A 6,000-nucleotide genomic window follows, 5' to 3' on the forward strand; every position below is an offset into this window, starting at 1 on the left:
AGCTGTAGAACCTTTTGAATATCTGAGGACCCATGCCAATTCTTTTCAGTCTCCTGAGAGGGAATAGACCATGTTAGTTTGTTGGTGATGAAGACACCAAGGAACTTGAAGCTCTCAACCTGCTCCACTGCATCCCCGTCAATGAGAATGGGGGTGTTCGGTCCTCCTTTTGCTATAGTCCACAATCATCTCCTTTGTCTTGATCACGTTGAGGGAGAGGTTGTAGTCCTGGCCTCTGACCTCTTCCCTATAGGCTGTCTCGTCGTTGTCGGTGATCAGGCCTACAAATGTTGTGTCATCGGCAAACTTAATGATGGTGTTGGAGTCGTGCCTGGCCATGCAGTCATGAGTGAACAGGAGGGGTACAGGAGTACAGGAGGGGACTAAGCACGCACCCCTGAGAGGCCCCTGTGTTGAGGATCAGCATGGCGGATGTGTTGTTACCTATCCTTACCACCTGAGGGCGGCCCGTCAGGAAGTCCAGGATCCAGTTGCAGAGGGAGGTGTTTAGTCCCAGGGTCCTTAGCTTATTGATGAGTTTTGAGGGCATTATGGTGTTGAACTCTAAGCTGTAGTCAATGAATAGCATTGTCACATAGGTGTTCCTTTTGTCCAGGTAGGAAAGGGCAGTGTGGAGTGCAATAGAGATTGCATCATCTGTAGAGCTGTTGGGGTGGTATGCAAATTGGAGTGGGTCTAGGGTTTCTGGTGTTTCTGGGATAATGGTGTGAGCCATGCCTTTCGAAGCACTTCATGGCAACAGACTTGAGTGCTACGGGTCAGTCGTCGTTTAGGCAGGTTACGTTAGTGTTCTTGGGCACAGGAATTATGGTGGTCTGTTTAAAACATGTTGGTATTACAGACTTATTAAAATAATCTAATGAAGATGTTTGCACAGTATGCCTTTTTAGTGTGTGTGATTAAGCTTTTCTTTTCCAGTCAATGCCTTTATAAATGAAGAAAATAACTGGCCTATTTACTGTTAAATTATGAAATGAACGACTTAAACAACTGGATCTCGTTGTGATGCCAAGGCTGCGCACCAGGCCTCCTGTAGGTCTCCCCAGCCTGGTGGGTCCTGTGGCAGCCCCACGCACCAGGCTGTCTCTCCATCTCCTCCCTCCAGGTTCTCCCGCCTGTCTGGCGCTTCCAGGTTCTCCCTTCTGTCCGAAGCTGCCAGAGCCACCCTCCTGTCCGGAGCTGCCAGAGCCGCCCTCCTGTCTGGAGCTGCCAGAGCCGCCCTCCTGTCCGGAGCTGCCAGAGCCTCCCTCCTGTCCGGAGCTGCCAGAGCTGCCCTCCTGTCCGGAGCTGCCGGAGCCGCCCGTCAGTCAGGAGCTGCCAGAGCCGCCCGTCAGTCAGGAGCTGCCAGAGCCGCCCGTCAGCCAGGAGCTGCCAGAGCCGCCCGTCACCCCGGAGCTGCCAGAGCCTCCCTTCACTCCAGAGCTGCCGGAGTCGCCCTTCACTCCAGAGCTGCCGGAGTCTCCCGTACTGTCACGTTCTGACCTTAGTTCCTTTTTTATGTCTCTATTTTAGTTTGGTCAGGGCGTGAGTTGGGGTGGGCATTCTATGTTTTGTTTCTGCACCTGACAGGACTGTTTCGTTTTCGTTCATTCTCTTTGTTATTTTGTTTTGTGTTCAGTTTAAATAAAAATAACATGAACACTTACCACGCTGCGCTTTGGTCCACACCTTCCTCATACGACGACTGTTACAGTGCAAGAATATTCATGTTTTTCCAGCCTTGAGAGCCTGAAATACAATCATTCATCAAAATACAACATGCAAGACTGAGACATCCATAAATATATGCACCAGACACAGACTTTTGATTCAAATCAACGGCTTGCAATCATTATTTTAAAGTGATGAAGTCCCTTTGGTCCATTGCATTAATTTGATTGTTTTATGCATGAACATTCTGTATACGGCCTACATATTTAAACCACTTATAACACAACAAATATACCCTTGGTTAGATGGGTTTTCCTCCAATAACAAAATATGTCTCTATCTGAACCTTTAATATTTGAAGCCAAATTTGAATAATATATACAAACGGATATTTCTGACTGTGATTACAATTTTATATATTCAAACACAAATTCAATATCGGTAGAGCTCCCAAGGAAATTATTCACCACTTTCAATTCAGCGAGGGATGGTAAGACACACAGGATGCAATGTTCTCTTTGCCTATTTGGCTGCAGAGCTGATTCTAATTCAAATCAATTCCCTGCCAGTGAAAGAGGAAACAGTAGGAAGGGTAGTGACCTTGGAAACGGGACAGACTTTTCCTGTCTTTGTTCCAAATTGTCTGCTTGAACTTCCATAATATGACATTACAATGATAATTGCAACACCACGAGGATGGGAGCATTCAAACTACCCATCTGCTAATATTCACAACAGGGTTGAGAATAAACGTAAAATGCTTTTTGTAAATGAAAAGAAATATTAAAGCTCCAATTTGTTTTGTATAGAGGATCTCAGCAAGATTATTTTTGGATTGTGAAATGTACTGTATGTTACAGTTTAGTGAACAAAATCCCCATCTAGCTTTAGTCTAAAGTGATATCCCATTCCATGTCTGGTAGCTACTTAGCACTGGTATGTACTTTCCATTGGAATGGACCAGATAATTCCTTGGGAGAGATCGTGAGCGGAGCAAAGAAACAAAACCACTGATATGTAAACAGAGATAGGTTTCCCAGCTGCCAATATTCCCGCCTGCAATAACAAGGCTTCTGTGCTTCATTTACTAATAATAATGACACTAATGAAGATTGTCATTTGCTGTGTCAGGGAAAAAAACGGAATGATCTTGCATAAAGGAGCAAAGGGCATCCACCTAACTTGTTTTGTGTGCAAGGGCTTCTGCCTCAAGGAAAAAATACTAGGAGATTCCACCTTATTGAGGTCTTGTGGGATACTGTGTGGTTTTAGAACTCTGGGGAATTGGCCAGGGTAGTTCAGAAAAATATACTTGTTGAGGTTTGAATTGCAGTAGAATCTATCAATCTGCACAGATGTTTTTGTACTGATGTTATAACTGTGTAACTGTTAAATGATTATATTTTGGTGTATTACAGGGAGAGTTCTGATGACAAATTCTCAATAGCATATCCGATTATGATTGGAGAACGTAACTACATAATTATTAATAGAAAAAATACATACAATTCTCTTCACTTTTATGTACTATTTTTCTCTCCAATTGGTAGTTACAGTCTTGTCCCATCGCTGCAACTCCCTACGGACTCAGGAAAGGCGAAGGTCGAGAGCCATGAGTCCTCCAAAACATGGCCTTGCCAAGCCGCACTGCTTCTTGACACACCGCTCTCTTAACCCGGAAGCCAGCCGCACCAGTGTGTCAGAGGAAACACCATACAACTGGCGACTGAAGTTAGCGAGCATGCGCCCTGCCCACCACAGGAGTCGCTAGTGCGCGATGGGACAAGGAAATCCCGTCTGGCCAAACCCTACCCTAAAGCGGGCGACATTGGGCTAATTGTACACCGCCTTATGGGTCTCCCAGTCAGCTGCGGCACAGACTGAGATCAAACCCAGGTCTGTAGTGACGCCTCAAGCACTGCGATGCAGTGCCTTAGACCGCTGCGCCACTCGGTAGGCATACAATTCTGTTCTGTGATCAAACAGCTGGCAGTGATTTCCTTGACTTTTAGGAAAGGGGTCTGCAAGGTCAAATCAATAAACATTTTATGCTTACTTACGGGCCCTTCCCAACAATGCAGAGAGACAGAAAATAGAGATGTACAGAGGTAATTGACATACAGAGGTAATTGAGGTAGATATGTACAGTACCAGTCAAAAGTTTGCATACACTCATTCAAGGAGTTTTCTTTATTTTTGCTATTTTCTACATTGTAGAATAATAGTGAAGACAGCACAACTATGAAATAACACACATGGAATCATGTAGTAACCAAAAAAGTGTTAAACAAATCAAAATATATTTAATATTTGAGATTCTTTAAAGTAGCCACCCTTTGCCTTGAAGACAACTTTGCACACTCTTGGCATTCTCTCATCCAGCTTCATGAGGTAGTCAGTCACCTGTAATGCATTTAAATTAGCAGGTGTGCCTTGTTAATTTGTGGAATTTCTTTCCTTCTTAATGCGTTTGAGCCAATCAGTTGTGTTGTGACAAGGTAGATGTGCTATACAGAAGGTAGGGGTAGTATACATTTCAGGTGACGCTGGTTGAGAGAATGCCAAGAGTGTCCAAATCTGTCATCAAGGCAAAGGTGTTATTTGATCGTTTTGATGTCTTCACTATTATTCTACAATGTTGAAAATATTAAAAATAAAGAAAAACCTTTGAATGAGTAGGTGTTTCCAAACTTTTGACTGGTACTGTACATATAACTAGGAATAAAGTAAATTGGCAATAGGATAGATCAAAAACAGTAGCAGCTGCGTATGTGATGAGTTAAGAAGTTTTTACAAAAAGAGTCATTGCAGAAAGTCTGGGCAGCTATTTTATCAACTATTTAACAGACTATTTAACAGTCTTATGACTTGAGGGTAGAAGTTGTTCAGGGTTCTGTTGGTTCCAGACTTGGTGCATCAATAATGCTTGCAATGCTGTAGAAGAGCGAACAGTCTATGACTTGGGTGCTGGAGTCTTTGATCATTTTTAGAGAAATCCTCTGACATGTCCTGGTATAGAGGTCCTAGATGGCAGGGAGCTCGGCCCCAGTGATGTACTGGGCTGTACGCACTACCCTCTGTAGCGCTTTGCGGTCAGATGCCAAACAGTTGCCATACCAAGTGGTGATGCAGCCAGTCAAGATGCTCTCAATGGTGCAGCTGTGGAACTTTTCAAGGATCATGCCAAATCTTTTTAGCCTCCTGAAGGGGAAGAAGCATGGTGGTGCCTTCTTCACAACTGTGTTGATGAGTGTGGATCATGATAGATCCTTATTGATGTGGACACCGAGGAACTTGATGCTCTTGATACATTCTACTACCGCCCCCTCGATGTGAATGGGCCGTCCTCGGCCTTCCGTTTCCTGTAATCCACGATCAGCTCCTTGGTATTGCTGACGTTGAGGGAGAGGTTGTTGTCCTGGCACCACGCTGGGGGATGTGTTATTGCCTACCCTCACCACCTGGGGGCGCCCCCTTAGGAAGTCCAGTATCCAATTGCAGAGGGAGATGTTCAGTCCCAGGGACCTTAGCTTAGTGATGAGCTTGGTGGGTTCTATGGTGTTGACCGCTGAGCTGTAGTCAATGAACAGTATTCTCACATAGGTGTTCCTCTTGTCCAGGTGATAAAGGGCAGTGTGGAGTGCAATAGGGATTGCGTCATTGTGGATCTGTTAGGGCGGTATGCGAATTGGAATGGGTCAAGGGTGTCTGAGATTATGTTGTTGATGTGAGCCATGACCAGCCTTTCAAAGCATTTCATGGCTACAGATGTGAGTGCTACAGGGTGATAGTCATTTAGGCAGTTTACCTTGGTGTTCTTGGGCACAGGGACTATGACGGTCTGTCTGCTTGAAACATGTAGATATTGAGTGGTTGTTAAATGGGAGGTATTTCATTTAAATTCTATTGATTGTCATGTAATAGTCAGCAAAGCACTCCACAACACATTTGCCAGTTGGTTTGATGCGAATTTGTTGTGCCAGCAATAAACTCTCTGAGGACATATTTATGAACAACATCTGTTTCTCAGGGAAGGACATCTAGATTAGAGCACACATTTGAAAATGATAACAACAAATAATAATAAATGCCATTTAGCAGACACTTTTATCCAAAGCAAATTATAGTTATGCATGCATACATTTTATGTATGGGTGGTCCTGGAAATTGAACCCCACTACCCTGGCATTACAAATGCCATGCTCTACCAACTGAGCTACAAAGGATCACATGACCCTGTCATAATGATGATCCTTACAGTGAACCATCTATCCGTTTGTCTAGCTCTATATGAACTAGGTTCATGATAGATGTCCTGAAATAAACATC

This window comes from Oncorhynchus clarkii, chromosome 1, assembly GCF_045791955.1.
Source record: "Oncorhynchus clarkii lewisi isolate Uvic-CL-2024 chromosome 1, UVic_Ocla_1.0, whole genome shotgun sequence".
Taxonomy (NCBI): Eukaryota; Metazoa; Chordata; class Actinopteri; order Salmoniformes; family Salmonidae; genus Oncorhynchus; species Oncorhynchus clarkii.